Source organism: Hippopotamus amphibius, chromosome 4 (assembly GCF_030028045.1).
Source record: "Hippopotamus amphibius kiboko isolate mHipAmp2 chromosome 4, mHipAmp2.hap2, whole genome shotgun sequence".
In the NCBI taxonomy this organism is placed as follows: Eukaryota; Metazoa; Chordata; class Mammalia; order Artiodactyla; family Hippopotamidae; genus Hippopotamus; species Hippopotamus amphibius.
In genome coordinates, this window is record NC_080189.1 from 121,184,341 (window position 1) to 121,201,545 (window position 17,205).

General features: G+C 37.9%; 1 protein-coding gene and 1 pseudogene across 1 annotated transcript in view; one reads left to right on the top strand and one right to left on the bottom strand.

Annotated features, from left to right (window-relative positions):
• The window catches only part of PLXDC2 (plexin domain containing 2), a 400,818-nt gene that overhangs the window by 115,375 nt on the left and 268,238 nt on the right, over positions 1-17,205 (top strand). The window lies entirely within an intron of this gene.
• LOC130851113 (peptidyl-prolyl cis-trans isomerase FKBP3-like) lies at positions 1,569-3,449 on the bottom strand (annotated as a pseudogene).

The following is a 17,205-nucleotide window of genomic DNA, read 5'->3' on the forward strand; positions in this document are numbered from 1 at the left end:
TGACCTTGGTGGAACAGGCTATATAGATATTAATACTTGTTGCCAAACTGTCTTCAGAAAAGTTGTACTAATTTATATTCTGTTTTCATATTCTCTCATGATACAAATCTAAGTTTTGCAATGGAATTTATTGGGGCAATAAAGTTTATTTTTTAGAGTTTAAGTTATATGTAATATTGGTACCTATTGAGTTATATGTAATATTGGTACCTCTTTTGTACATTAGATGATACCAGAAAGGCTAGAAAATATGCATACTCTTTTCTGATTGTGATTTCTTGGTGATCAAATACTTAGACTGTTCCTTTGAGCTTGTCTGACTTAGTTCAGCATATTCTTGTGAGCTCAGCTCTTAACTAGAAGCCTAACTTGTTTTTCATTAGATCTAACATCTTCTTGGATTAACACATGTTCTTAAACGAATATTATTGTTTCTATGTACATTGCTGCTATTTCACATAGAGCAGACCAGATGAAGTTAATCATCTATTTCTTTATCATCTCAGAGTGTAATCAAGCTTGATTTTATAGCAATAGGGTTCCTGTTGTACAATTACTATCTAAGACAGACACAAATGACTAATTTCATGGCTTTGCTTATACTTATGCTATCGTGGAGAGTGAATGTTTGACCCTTCTCTGAAGCAAGATAAAGTTCTTGATCACTCTCTATGTGCTTGATTCCATAATTGATAAAACCTACAGACCTAAAATAAATCATTATAATTTGTTAGCTATACCATCCTATGACAGCTAAACACATAAGCCAGAACTGGAAAACTGACATCTTCTTTGGCTGTTCAGTAAAGTGTCTGGTAAAGCCAAGTATCTCTGTAACCAGTTCTGTCTTTCTAAAATTAATTGGAATTGTCTATGAAATATAATTGGCCAGGACATTTGGGATTTAGTACATCTTCTCCAAGGCTGTGATAGAGCCCAATACTTGAAGTCCATTCCACAGCCATGTTTGTTGTTGTTGTTGTTGTTGTTGTTTGGAATTAATTTGGGGAGAGGAAGGTTTGTTGTTGTTTTTTTTTTTATGAGGTACAAGGAGAGAATAGATCATCTCAAAAAACTGTGTTTAATCCTAGACTAAATAAGCATCATGTAAGCTTTTTTTGTTATTGTTGTTTTTCAAATTAAGCTTCCAAACTGGCCTAGACCTTGTTCCCAGGGGAGTAATTGGAGCAGTTTGCCAGATTGTCAAGGCATGTCATCTTGTAGTCAACAGAGGAAATTTTGAGTCCTGAGCAGCTGCTGTGCAGACCATTGAACCCATTTCTTCCCCCACCCCCCATTGGATAAATTTGAGCCTTCTAGTTTACGACGTGAGGTAAAAGGCAAATCAGTTCTCTTTAAATGATATTTTACACAGCTACAGTAAAATATTTTAAACTTCAAGGGTTTATAATGGATTACATTTCTTAAAAGTTGGGGATCAAGTAAACAAATTCTAACAACTTTTTGAATTTTCCAGTTGACTCTTCCCTTATAATAGTAACTAGCTCTAATTAGATACGTAAGTTTCTTCAAGGCCATGTTTTATTGTGGCCGATGTCTTTACTATTTCAGTCAATATCCGCTAATTCCACTTCAAAAATAAGTTTTGCGTTTGGTGGAATTTGGCCTCAGGTTGTCTTTTCTTTCCATAAGCCCATTCTGGTTCACTCTTCAGTCGAGCCTTTTCTCCTTTACTCACAGTCAAGAGAGCTTCATCCCATACTCTGATAACTTTGCCTATCCCAACCTTAAAACTTAAAGGCTTGGCATTTTTCTTCTTCTTCGAACTTGTTTGAATATTAGTATCAAAAACAATCCTGTCCTGTAGTGTTCCTGTATACCAGCAGTGAGCATCTCTCTTTTTGGGAAAGTTGGTTTTATCTCCTTTTTTAAGAACAGATTTTGTATATTTTGGTGGACCCTCATCCAGAGTCTCTTCAGACTTGGTTTCTTTGGGTTTATCTTCGTTAAGCTTCACATTTTTCAACTGCTCAGACACTTTGCTGATACTTTCAGCACCCTTGAAACTCTTACTTTCAAAAATATGGTTATAGGCTGTAGCCAAACGGTCCTTGTCAGCTGTCTCAGCCACATGTTTAAGAAACTTGATGATGTCCTTCCTGGGGAGCTGCTTGCTGCCTGCTGCCCTGTGGTCCAGACCTGCTGTGGAACAGACGGTGCCGTCTTGCCCTGCTGCCTCCACTTTCATGAACCCATCTCTGTGGCCTGTTGCAGACAGGCTTCTGACTGAAGTGGAAATAGAAAGCAAAGTAGTTAGTTTTCTTTCTGATATCTGAACAGAGGGAAGAAATGAACCTAAATTTGGACCTTAGCTGTAATCCCATTGAATGGTTATTTTCCAAATGAAGAAATTAGACCTAAGATGTCACGCAGTTTGAGGGTTACCATCTCTTCCATAAAAATCATTCAGATCTCCATTCAGTGAACCCCTTTTATCTTGTAAAATGATTGAATGTTTTTTGAAAAAGGGTAATAAAGAGACCTGGAATGATAATCTGGGTGTTTCTGAGAAACATGTTTCTAATAATATAAAAAAGAAAAAGAAAAAAATAAAATGAAAATAATTGAATGGAAGTCTTATCCAACTTTACCTTTTGGTAAAAAGCTGCTAAAGAACAATTCACCACTGAGAGGAAAACAACTGGCATTAGAGAGCTATCTTTATAGCCATGAGTTTATATGGTTCCTTTCTTAGCAAGGACCTTGTCCAGGTTTTCATTAAATATATGGTCACTAAGCGTTGAGGGTTCATATCTTAATTTATGAAACTTGAAAAGTTTGTATCCTTGGTACTTAAATTTAGAAATATTCATATCTGAATATCCTACACTGTAGAGTGAATTGCAAAGGTCTTTATTTAAATCAGTCATTCTAAACCTGGGACCTATGTACCTCTTTTAACATCCTTTCCTTAGGGATGTCAGATTTCTTTAGAATGTAAAATATCCAGTAAAATCGAATAGAACCTTAGGGACCTGCATATCTGAAGATTTAGGAAGTTTGTTCCAACAGCTTCAGCCCCAATTCTGTGACCTATAGAAACACAGAGCTATTGCCAGGATTTCTGAAAATTTCTAGGACAGTTCTCTAGTCTTTAGAGTTCTAGTTCTTGTGTATTTTCTCTGTGCTGTGCTGTGTGGCATAGATGTGAAAATCAGCACCATCTTTGAGTCCCCACAGAGACCACTTACCCAAAACGTAATAACTTTCCTACTGTTTGTTATGGAAGGGGAATTTGGAGGAGGAATTAATACAGCGGCAACAAAAACTGGCAAAATGGAGCAGCGTTTATCTCTGTTTTTGCCGTGTATTTTGGGCACTGCAACTTCATAGTTTTTGTGAGGGTGGGGCCTTATGTTCTTGCTAGCTCCTCTTTCCTTTTCCTCCCTATTCTCTCCTCTGGTCTCTTCTGCTTTTCTCTTCTCCATGAAGGTAGAACACGTCTCTCTTGATGGTCTGAAACTGAATGATATCCAACTCCTATCAACTTGCACTTACACCATCAAAGAAAGCTTGTTGAGAAATTTTTGCAAGCAAAGACAATTTCTTTTCACCCTTCAATCAAGGAATTGTGGTGCCAGAGAACACCTTTAATTTTTTTTCCCCACCACATTATAATAAGAAATTTATAATAAAGTATGACAGCCCTTCAAGGTCGGTTTGCAGAGACCATAACAGCATGTTATGCCCCCACTCCCATTTTGCATAATTAGTTAGAGTACAAATCATTAGTGTGCATAGTTCACTGACCCTGGAGACTAAAGAACATAATATCTGTGAAGGTTTAAGTGTACCAGTTATTTTAGTGCCTTAGAAAGCAGAGCAGCAGTGAGTTACTTGCCTTGAGCCATGATATCTTAGATTGTACATCTGTATTACCAGGCAGTTCTGGAAGCTGCTGGTTATGACTGTACAGTATGGCATTATGTTTGAATTCACTTAGCTGTTATCAGCAGAATGTTCCCTGTTTATTTTTACAACAATATTCTGCAGGGTTTATGGGTGGTACCTCTACATTTTCTTGCACACTGATGAAGAACCTCAAGTAGAATGATTACTGTGCTGGAGTCATGGATGTGAATGTAACTCAACAGCAGCCAATGTATATGTGCAGACTCATTATTTTCAAGATCTAAATACAAGTCATTGATTTTCACTGAAAGCCTCAACAAAGATCATAGTAATGTAACCAAACAGGATTGTGATGCATTGCTGTTCAGTGTTAGGCCACAAATGGACTGTTGCAGAGCTCTAACCACATTCGAATATGTGTAACTTGAAACCCCCTTGTTCTTAGCATTCTGTTAAGTTTCTGACGCATGAGCAACATTAAAGAAACCTTGTGAGAGAAGAAATAGTAGCAAAATCTCGTATACTAGAAGTGACAGAAATTTCAGACCAGAAGCACAAAAGAAAGCTCAGCAGGAATCCTTGTCTCATGATCTGATCAGTGATCCTGTCATGAGATCCACCATGTTAACCTCCAACAAATTACAGAAGGTATCAAAGCCAACTCTGTTAATGTGCAGAGATGTTTGGGTGCCTTGCTAAGCAGAAAGCTGTCATGGAGGAATGTTCGCTCAGGGAAGCATTTCAGTGACTTGTGAAAGGAGTCGATTTGATGGGTCTCATCAGGGTCTGCCTTGATTTCTGAATTGAAGCTGGATTTCTTTGCACCGATCCCTTTGCCATGCTAGAAAGCCCCTCAAAATGATGATACTTTGTCTTTTGTATCACGCCCTTACTGAGAAGCAGTTTCGTACTTAAAGGATCTATTTGCTATTGTAGCGATGCTGTTATGGCTGTATACTTGAACAGAGAGCTTACTCTAATTGTCACCCCTCCTGTGCCTTTTTTCAAAGCAACTGATATTGAACACATTGTCTTTTTTAGAGTGGAAATGAGGTGCCTTATGGTGTTAGATACTTATTCGTATGTTTAAATATGGAAAGAAATAAATCAGGGTTTTTTTCCTGTCATAACATTGACATTTAGTAAACATTTTTGTATTGGAAAGACTTGTTTCAAGAAATAAAGGGATGAGCATTACAAGTCAAATTGTATTGGATTTAGAGCACTTGGGTGTTTTAATGTCTGAGCATTTTTCCCTGGAGATCTGACAGTGAAGAGGAACACATTCTGGAACATTTGTTTGAAACAGGATTCTATCTACAATAGTAATATGATAAAATGTGATCAAAATGAATTTTGGGGCAGGACCCCAAACTGAATTTCACTAAAGGCAACAAAGGCTGAGGGCTTTTGTTGTATTCAGTTAGTGTCGCTTCTTTAACTGATAAAGAGAGCAAAGGAAGGCTGTTCTTTCGGGAAGTATTTACTGACCCTGACCATGGGCAGACACTGTGGAAGATAATTATGATACAGGAGTAACCAGGATACACATAATCTGTGCCCTCACATGTACTGTCTGTCACTCTATCCTTGTGTGAATTAGAATTTACCCTGATTTATCTTTTACTTCTAAACCAGTGGTTCTCAAACTTTTTTGAGATCAGAATTACCTGCAGGGCTTTTCAAACCACAGAGCATTAGACTTCACCATATTATCTTTTCTTTTTTAAAAATTTATTTTTTCAGCTTTATTGAGGTATAATTGGCAAATAAAATTATAAGGTATTTAAAGTGCACATCGGGGTACTTGATAAACACGTACATTGTGAAAGGATTCCCTCCATCGAGTTAATTAACACATCCATCAACCCTCATTTTTACCTGTTGGGTTTTTTGTTTTTGTTTTTGTTTTTGTTTTGGTAAGAACATTTAATTTCTACTCTCTTAACAAATTTCAATTATATAATAGTGTTGTCGGTTAAAGCTTGATTCAGTAGGTCTAGGGTGAGGCCCAAGAATTTGCATATCTAACTGGTGTCCAGGTGATACTGCTAGCCTGGGATCACACTCCAGGAACCACTGCTCTAAGTAAAGGTCAGACAGTGCTTAAATGTGAGTGATGACAGGTGTGAATATGAATCAATCGTTCCCCTAAGTAAATAAAGGCTATAGCAGAAGAGTCATGGTTCCAATCAACTTCGGAAAGTGTGTTATGCTTTTGTGCGCCTAATGTCGCTGTGAAATAAAAATAAAACACTTCAAAAATTTTAATTCTGTTTTTTTATAATGTATCTTCCTTTTAAAGAACTCACAAAATTGGGCAGTTTTTGATAACACATTCAAAAATGTTTTTGGTGAACAAAAGGAACACAAGCTATAGATTAGGAACTACAGATTTAAGAAGCACATAGCATCTAATGTATCATTGATCCTGATGAGCTGCTCCTAAGCATTTGATTATATGAAATTCATATTTTAGGGGATCCATTTTGACTTTTTCTTGTCATTTGCACCCAAGTGTCTGCGGCCATCTTTACCTGTGAACTGTTTTTCATTCCTCTCTCCTGATTATATAGTGGATTATGGCTCAGAGCCTTCCCCTCGCTTCCTCTGGGAGACTCCTTTGTCCTGGTTCTTCTGTACTCTGTCTTAGTAACTCACTTTACACAGCAGGCTTACAGTGTTTCAGAAATAAACTTTAGAGGACAGGGATTCCATAGCATACTCTTTTCCCCAGAAATGAGAAGTGACATTCTCCATTGCACACTGCAAGGGTATGATCACTTTTCATTACTGTTGTTTTCGCCTGACATTTGATGTACTCCACTCAAGGATACAGATTTCAGGGGACATGATGGGAAATATCTGAAGAGCCCTTTTGATTATCACTGATTAGAGCCAAGCTTCTTTCTTTAGGTTTTAGGTCATGTCTATAGCCAGAAAACGAGTTTGATCTCTGGTTCTTTGGGAAGGAAGCAGTAATTTTTCACCTTCTGCAAACATATATAAATAGATTCCTGTAAATGCAAAAATTAATTCATTATTGAGAATATGGCAACTAGGAAAACTTCATTGCCGAAATAATTCATTAGGTATAAGCAGCAGTGTGCCAGTAAGTGTTTAACAACAGGCTCTTTGAGGAAGGAAAATAGCAATTTTCTTTTGTAGCATTTGCCAATTTTGTTGGTGTAGATACACCCACCATGACCAATTTTAAGCTACCAACCAGACATCACTGAAAATGGAGTTGGCAAGAGATGTGCACAGTTGACTCCTTAGAAGCTGGCTTCACATCGTGAGAAGCTTACAGCTTTATTGTTTGTTTGTTTGTTTGTTTGTTTTCAGGTGAGTGAGCATAGCAGTAGGAAGGAAGGGGACCCTCAGGTTTTCAACATCAGTCCGTTATGTGAGCAAAAAGAAGATTCAGGGTTGGACTTTTTCCAACCTACTAGCTTCCTACTTCCACCTAATGTATTAAAAGGCATTCCATCTTTCATCACTGTAGAAATAACTCAGAAACTCAAAAGGAGCAATATACTAAAAGCTGCTTCAACTGCTTTTAGTTGAAATCATCACTAAAGGGAAAGTAAACACACAGTATCTTTGTAGTAACGCCTCTGAGCTTTGGGCTGTGTGCTGGGCACGTCCCCGGCCACAGTGCTTCACACCGTTATCCACCTGCTTGTCCCTCTGTCCCACTGGACCCTGAGATCCTTGAGGGCGGGCACCATTTCTTTTTTTTCGTTATCGCCAAACCTTAGCATAGTGTTTGGTTAACGACAGCACTTGTAGCATCGTGCTTGGTCAACAGCAGGAGCTTGTATGGGTTCTGTGCCTCCCTAGAGGGCAACTCTGAAGGGCCATTTTAGTCCAGGGCTCCTCCTGGGATCAGCCCAGGCCTCTGTTGTAACTGCATTACACTTGAATTTTTCCTTCTGCTTCATCCTGCTTCCCTTAACAAGCTGAGAACATGCTACAACAGACCTCTTGCATGCGAATCTCCAATTCAAAGACAAAATTTAATATATGGGATTTTGAATATTGTATAATGAAATGTTTGAAAATTTGGCCACTTTTCTACAGCAGCGCCCTTCAGAGCAACATTAAATAATTTGCATTTATTCAAAAACAACGAGCATCATTTTGCTTGAGGGTGCTATTATCTAGATGATCCATTAGATTCTTTAACTTCTTAAAAATTTCTCTGCCATGCTACATTAAAATGACCTGACTTGGCTGTGTGTGATTAGTGCAGCAGAGTTCTGAGACAGCCTGTAAGCTCTTTTGAAAAGGCGTTCTACCACAATCAGAAAGTCTCAAACAATTCTGAAAAATTGGCATGGACTATTGGCCAACTTTTTTTTTGGTACTTTCATTGAAAATGTAAATATGTGCCTTTGGTCTCATGTCGTCAGGCATATGGAATTGACCTTTTTATCACCTTAATTCCTTGGAATCACCTGGGAATCCTTAGGACAACCAATTCCCACATGTATTGTGGATCACGTGGCTAAGAGAACATGACATCTGCCTCTGGAATAATAAAGCTATGTCTGTGGCACCAGCAAATCCCCAGGCTTAGGTGAAGCAGAGGCAGCGAGGAAGCCTATGCCTACGTGTGCTTGGACTCCACGGATCCTCAAGAGCACAGATTTCTATGCAAAACATGTTTTTTTCTCCTCTTTTTTGTTACACGATTAAATGACAGTTTCTAAATGTATGAGTCTCAGATATGAGGATGATTGATTAACTTCAGATTCTGCAGCATGCCCCAGAACAGCTATTATTAACCCTGGGCTTGCGTGCCCTAGTTTTAGAATGAAGTTCCTACTTAATTATATCGCAGTAGTCCTCAAATGGATGTACAATGTCCTTCTTACTAATAGGATTCCATTCTCAATTCTAGAAAATGCTTCTTTTAGCTCTCAGTTAAATGGGACAAGTAAACCTTCAACAACGTTCCTGAATTAGGAAAAAGTAGGATGGGCTATTATAATCACATCTGTGATCACCATGATTACAAGCCAGAGAAATATATAATTGTAGAACCGCAGGTACTAAAAAACGACACCAATGTTGAACCAGAGCTATATGGCTGTCTCTCTCTCTGTATGTATATTGATAGGTCTATATAGGTGTATGATATCGATGTTGAAATAGGTAATATTATAATTCAGGTTAGCTTTTTAAATGGTGCCACTGTAAATCTAGAAGTGAGATGTCAGTAATTATTCAGCATACGCGTTTTTATCTTTTTGGGTGGACAAACAGAAGAAAATGTTAGACTTACTCTGTGAGATGTTTATGTGTTACATTTACACTCAAATAAGAGAAATATGAGCTTATTTTATTACATTCTCATGTCTCATGAGTATAGCATACAGTTTTGCATTCTATTACCAGTCAACTGTCCCTTCCTTCCCCTTCCCTTGGTCTTTTTTTTAATTAATTAATTTAGTTATATATATATTTATTTATTGGCTGCATTGGATCTTCGTTTCTATGTGCAAGCTTTCTCTAGTTGCGGCGAGCAGGGTCTGCTCTTCGTTGCAGTTCGCGGGCTTTTCATTGCGGTGGCTTCTCTTGTTGCGGATCACGGGCTCTAGGTGCGCGGGCTTCAGTAGTTGTGGCACATGGGCTAAACAGTTGTGGCACACGGGCTTAGTTGCTCCACAGCACGTAGGCTCTTCCTGGAGCAGGGATCGAATCCGTGTCCCCTGCATTGGCAGACAGATTCTTAAACACTGCGACACCTAGGAAGTCCCCTTTGTCTTTTTTAATATGACTGAACAAAAAGCAAGACTTCAGCACTCAAGTCCAGCCACGCTGGGCCTGAGACTTTCCCAACTGTACTGAAGCCCATAATTAGTGAGGCCTACCAGAGAAGAGAACAATCAGTATTCACGTTTTTTCCGATGTAGGCTGGCCTGGACTGTGGAAGCAGGGTCAGTGTTGAGGGGGATGGCTTGGAGGACCCAGCAATGTGACTGTGGCAGCTGGTGCTGGGGTCGCTGTACCCATAGCCACATTCTGGAGCTCTGAATGGCCTGTCCAGACATAAATCCAGCCTGTCTTCGTCAGCACTAACAGGTGGCAACCTCAGGGCGAGACTTGTTTCATGGCACAAATTTTATATGCACTTGGTACACCCAACCTTGCGTAAAATGAGACCATCATGATACTACATTCCTTACCTCTAAAAAGCAAAAACCTTATTAGTACAATGTACAGAGCATCACATTTTCATATTAACTGCTTGTTCCTAAGTTTTGTTGACATAAAATCACAAATGGGCTTGTCGAGCAAAAACTAGTCAGCAACATAGAGAACCAATACTGTGAGTTGTTCAAGAAGCCCATATTGGGCTAGATTTTCAACAGATATGTCCCAGAAGATGGAAAGATGACAATAGTACCAAAGACAAGTGAAAAGAAAGGATTTTAACTGAATTATGTCTGGATGAACTCAGAAAATGTGGAGTTTGAAAAGACAAAGTAAATGAACAAAATGGGCTCAAAATACTGTGTTATTTCATTATATGGGCTTAGACCTGGGAAACCACTTAATTTATTTACTGCTTCATTCCTTACTGTTAGGAAATACTATACTGAAACTAGAAAAGGTAGAATAAGCATATTACGATGAAACACCTATAATAAAAACAATAATAATTTAAAAAAACATGTTAAGAAGGAATAAAATATGGTAAAGTCATACTTAACTGCTTAAAATTAGTTCAAGATTCCAGGTACAAGTGAGCGACACTTCAGTGCACTGAAAATAATTGCAGAAGACACCTTGCTGATTTGTGCCTGGAATCTTGAACTAATTTTGAGTAACTAGTTAGGTGGTACAGTTTTGATAGCACAGCTTAAAGAGAAGGAAGACCTTGCTTGCTTTTTGGTTTTAAAGCAGAAAAAACCTGAAACAATGGTCAAAAAAAGTGAATGTACTAGTAGGCTGTATTGTGATTGTACTAGTAGGCTATATTGACATATTAGTTTCCAGAAAACTCAGACCGTAGCCCAGTTAAGACTGTTATTTGGTATTGTGTACATTTTCAGAGAAAGGTTTTACACTGGCATTGACGGAATGGATTTGATTTATAACAATAACATTATGAAGACAAGGGCACAAGTATTATATGAATTAGCTAAAAGAACTTGGAATATTTAGCCTAGAAAAGACTTGAGAACTTATTTACAAAACAGAAACAGACTCACAGACATACAAAACCAACTTAGGGTTACCAAAGGGGATTGTGGGATGGGGGGAGAAAAATTAAGAGTTTGGAATTGAACTATACACACTACTATGTATAAAATAGATGAACAACGAGGACCTACTGTATAGCACAGGGAACTGTACTCAACACCTGTAATAACCTATAATGAGAAAGAATCTGAAAAAGAATCAATCTATCTCTCTATCTGAATCACTTTGCTGTATACCTGAAACTAACACAACATTGTAAATTAACTACACTTCAATAAAAATAGTTTAAAAGAAAAGAAAGACAGCAATTTAAAATATTTGAAAGGCTGTCATATGTAGATGGTGATTTAGGCTTCATTTACATCATTCCAGTGGGCAGAAGAACAATCAGCAAGTTGAAGTTACAAGTAAACAGGTCTCCACTCAATGTAAGGAAGGGACTTGTAAGATTGCCAGCTCTTTAAAGTAGAAATGGACTCTTTAGGGAGATAGTAAGCGTGTTCAAAGGGAAGGTGAAATTAATCTTTCAGGTTTATGGTGGAAGGAATTTCCTGCGTTACGTGAGAGATTAAGTATGATGACCTCACATCTCCTCTGCTTCTAAAATTCTATATTTGGTTTGGGGAAGAATAATACTCAGAATTTGTTCAACAATTATGTCAGGCTGTAACCTTTCAACAATGCAGTTCATTTGGGGCATTTTATTTTCAGATGTTATCAATTGCGGCAGAATATAGGGCAAAGCTAAAATAAAATGTCCTTCGGTAATGTAGATGGGATCCTGTAAAAACTATTGATTAAGCATCACTATCATTGCAACAGATGGCACAACCCAGTGATAGGCCAGTAAGTTTTGTCAGGGCGATGCTGCCAATCCAAAGATTGAAAACAGGTGGCAAAAGTTCCCTGGGGCACTTGGCATCTGTAAGTAATCAGTTACTGTATAAAGCCCTGGTCAGACACAAATTAGCTTAATTGCTGATGACATTTTTAATAGCCAAAGGACCTCACAGCTTTATTTAATTAGAATTGTAATGTACTATATGTATGTAGCTGATCACCTTTGACAAGTGTTTGGTCCTCTTCTACTTTGTTAGCCTAAGTTGCAACATACCATTTTATTTCTGTAACGCAAGAGGATCGTAAACACGTGATGGAAGGCAAGACGCACATATCTGTCTACTCTGCTCCAGTGTTTCTCTGTTGCATTTTCTCTGGTTCTTCCATTCATCCATAACCAACCCTTAAGGAGAAATCAAATACATCTGTACTCGGTTTCTGTTCAGTGGAAATTAAATCCCACAAAAACCAACCCAAGGTTTGAACTAAAAATGCTCATTTTGAAAGTATGTTTAGCCTTTCTAACATATGCCACTGCCCTCTTGCCCCTCCCCCATGGGTATGGCAGTGATTAAAGTTTATTCACAGGGGAATTGACAGAAGCGAGACAGGTGAAGACTTGAATTGCTAAACATTGTCCAAAGTCAGTGCTTTCCAAGTTTTGGGTCTTGTACTTCAGAGCTTCTTTGGAAAATGTGGTGGAGAGTGAGAATTTTGTGGAAAGGCCAAGCTGTTCAGTTTGGAGAAAAATGAATAGTTTGGAGTCCCCTAAGCACGTCATGGGAACATTTCTGTAGATGCGTTTATGCCATTGGCCAGTATTTCCGTTAATGTGGTAAGATCTTTTTTCTTCTCATCATACTCTGGGTAACTGAGAAAAGCATTTGCTTTGTTGAAGCAGTAAGTTACTGTACTTATAACAATTGAGACTGACCCTAAAACAGGATACAAATATACATTAGGGAAAACAATGTAATGATTTAAAATACTCTTTTTTTTGAAAATATAAATACCATTCGAAGTCAAAGGACAATATACTGCATATGATTCAGACAGAAGTCTATTTCCCTACAGGTTTTCTGTTTTCTCCATAGTAATAGGGAGAACTATAAAGCAGACGTCTCCTTTACAAAGGGGCTAAATTTTTAGTCTAAGTGAAGAAGTAGTCAATAGGCTTGGTGAAATTTAAATCTTATTCCTATAGTCCTGCATTCGCCTGTGTCCCCCAGCCTCTCCCCGACCACAGGAGAAATTTTATTTTCACAGGTTGCATTGTTTCTTAGCACGCCTTGATCTGTCATCTAAAATGAAGAAAACATTTTGCATTATTGGCTTTCGTCAGACCCTTGCTTAATATTTTATTTTTTCAGGTTTATTCAGGTAATGAATGACTGATTTATTGCTTGGGAACAACTTTTTGTTCATGACAATCCTCATACCTTTTATGCATCAACTATCTAACCAATCAGAAGCCTGGTTGCTGTTAAAATTTCGGAACAAAAAGCTGCTTGGCAGACTACAGTGACATTTCCAAGACAGTTCATGTGAGAGAGAGAGAATCAAGCAGTACACAGTGAATGCCTTTGTGTTGGGTATAACTGTAATGTGAACTTAAGCCTTCTGTTTACAATGAAAGCTCTGTTGGATTACCTCACATAATCCTTCAGATTTCAAAGCAGTTGCTGACTGTGAAGCACATGTGGTAACTTCCTCTACATCCTATGAAGACATTACCTTGGCTTATTCTTTTTATTTAGAAGACAGTTATTGCAGTGATCCAACGGTTGCATTGTGCAAACGTAAGGCATATTTTAGACTCTCTTGACTATGAGATACTCAAATGCTCTGGTATGGCTTTGTAGCCCTCAGGGAAACCACCATGGTTTAGGAAGGAATTTCTGGAGAATAAGATGCAACATGCAGGCACCTCCAAGAACTAGGGTGATAAAAAGTGATAGAGAGGACAAGCCTGGTATGTCCCTGAAAAGTCCCTGAGTTGTCCTGAAAAAGTCCCAAGGAATCTAGACTAAACATGTTCTGTCATGGGAGTCTCTCCCTGAGCTTCATTCCAGCATCACAGAAGAATTTGTCAGAAGTTGGCTTGGACCTAAAAAGTGTAAAATCCCTTGGATGTGTTGGGATTAAATTATGCAGCTGTTCCCAGTGTCTTCAAGTTCTGCACTGCTCCTTTCTCTCTGCCTTAGTAAGATTTTTGAGTTTATATATGATTTTAAAATATATATGGTTAATTTATAGCATAGCCAATTTGTGGTTACTTTGTAGATTTTGAGGTTGCTAAATTTTGCAGTTTTATTGTTTCTTTTTGCATTCTGCTGCTTACCTTTTAATTATTTCTATTTTTCAAGAAGCTGTTAGAGAGTGAAAGAAGTGAATAAATCAATATTTTAATATGCTAATCATTACATGATCAGTGAATTGTTTTAAGAGGTGAAAGTAATTGGCTAAAACCAGACCAAAAACCTGTGTATTTGGGTCCATCACACAGTCTAAGTTCCCTGTTATCATAAATATGTGGAAAAATACTATAGGCTAGTTAACATTTCAATGTTGACAGTCAAGATTGCTATGCCCTAAATCAGAGGTAAGGAGTAAATTAAGGTCTGAGAAGAGAGAGCTGTATTCTGAGGTAAGAGAGGCAAGTTGCATAGTCTAGTGAGTTGGCAGCCTGCAAAGGGGTTGTGTGCAAGGGTAAGGATTGCTGTGATCAAAATTCTAAGGTGAAGGTAAATGAACAGTGCCTGGGCAGAAGAAACACATTTGGGCTTTTCTACACGTAATGGGTTATTAGGTAACTGTGTGTTGTCTTAGACTTCTGCTTGGCATGTGTTTTCCTCATTTTTTCACCTCTCAGCAAACATGTATTAAACCCTTTTAATGCAGCAATGTCCGATGCTGGGATCACAGAGAGAAAAGATGGGATTACCTGTGATGTAAGTCAGCATATGTTAATTGCCATGATGAGGTGGAGGAAGGTCTTGTGCATGTGAAATCAAGCAGGGCACCATGCTCTAAGACTTGAAGAGCAGTGCAGATGAGGGGAGGCATTCTAAGAACAGGGCGTGGCATGAGCTAGGCATAAAGGTAGGAATGTCCAAGGATTATTTGGGAGTGGAGGAGCAGTTTATTTTAGCTAGAAGGTTTGCAAGTTGGGTGGGATATCACTTGGAATGGGCTTTTTAGTATCAGGTTAACAGGTCCAGCCTTTATCCTCTGGCCAGTTAAGAGCCAGTAGAAGTTTTTGAACTGGTCGTCCGACTCTATCAAGATGTATCTAGTGACAGTGAGCAAGGGAGACTGGAATGAAAAGGGAATGGATACGGGGCATGGGTAAGCTATTAGGACACAGAAGAAATAGAACAAGCCTGAGCTATAGCATTAAAGTTGAAATTAAAAGGCATTTAATTGATCAGTTGGAGGAATCTGAGCTAATTAATGTCCTCTAGGTACTTTTTTTGCACTGGTGAGACAAATACATTTAAAATAGTGCTACTCCCTATGTACATGGAACCGATAGTCAGAATTAAGAAAAATATTGAAAATGTTAGAGAAATTAGTATTTTTGCTAAAGGAAAAACTCATAAGACTTCATTAACTCTCCTATGATGGGGGCAACTCTGTCAATTCATAAGTAAAAATTTAGATCAAACTTAGAATCCTAAGTTTTGAATTTTAGCTATTTAATTCTTAATAAGCTATAACTTCAGTCAGTTTCTACATTTTTGTGTGTAAAAATTTTGCCATTTGCAATTGATGCAGACATTTCAGTTGTCTAACATCCTCCAGGATTTGAGAATATACATGACCCTTTCTAATGGGAACTCAGGCTATTATTACTGTATTGCCAGTGCAACCTTAATGTTGTCATTATCAGAAAGGGATTCAGCAGGCAAAAAGGAATAGTTCTTAAGGATATTTTGGCCTCTCAATTTTTAATTAGAAATTTCTCATTTCTACTTAGCAAGTAGGCATAGCTGACAAAGTTGCTTTGGTGGATCCTATGGACTCAAAAGCATAGGATTCAGGTTTACCTTTAGAGAAACACCCCTTTTGCTGGTACAGAATAAAGTTACAATGATGGAATTTTCCCTCTGATGATGAATTACCAGTCTGAGAGGAAGTGGTTAGGAAATGGTGGCCCATCAGCCAGAAAGTCCCAAGAACAACCATTAATAAGCACTCTTTGGTTGAACACCTATCATTATGGGGATTGAGCTCCCTGGGAGAGCGCCATTCTGCCTCCGTCCGACACACAGAATAGTCAATAAGAGAATGAATGAAAGAGTATAAAAAGCTTCCAAAAACAGACTAAAGAAGTCTTCATTTTGGATAAAAAGTAAATAACTGAAATTAGAACATTTCATTTTTTCAAGGGAGTTTTATAAGTGAAACTAAAGAGTTATTATAGTTACTGTGATTAACTTGTAAGATGCACAACTTTTCAAATATTAAGATATTTAATATTTTTAAAATATTTTAACTTTTGAGACCCTAACTAGGAGGAAAGCAAGATTGACAGAGTACATTAATAGTGTGCCTTTGGAAGTTATTTTTGAAAAGTCAGAGAATGGCTCAAATGTCTATCTAGATTATGGTAGTTTCCTTTAAGAGAATTTCTTATGTCACATTTCCATCAGGAAGTAGGTAAGTGGCCAGTTTCTCATGGATTTCCACAATCTTCAACAAAATTTACTTATTACTGAATCTTCATTGCACCACGAGATGTAAATTGTTAGCTCCCCAACCAGCCTGTGGTTTTTGTGGCTCTGGTAGGGCTGTCAGCCAGTCTGTGGGCCGAAACGCTGGCGACCAAGCAGCATTAACATGGAAACATGAAGTTGCTTAAAGGCCATACTTCAAATGCTGATAGTGGCCAGACCCTTCTTGGCGCTGAGAAAGAAAGGAAAAATAAATCTTTTAGTGCTTACTGTGTCAGTAAATGAAGTCAAGAGTTAGACTGGATGTGGGCAGAAAAACTTTCACAAGGAATGTAGGAAAGAAACAGATGAATATACAACTAGGAGACAATTTTCAAATCTTATGGTCTTCTAGTTAGCAGTAAATGTCATATAAATGTCTCTTAGCAACTTGTAAACTCCATGGGGACAGAGACTGGGTCTAATTTTGCTCCCGATTTTACCCTGGAGAACTAGTTGGCACTCAATAGATTTTTGTGAAATGAATGAGTGAACAATTATCTAAAATTTTATGACTGATTATGTTTAATAACATAATTATGCTAGTTTAAATAATGAAAAA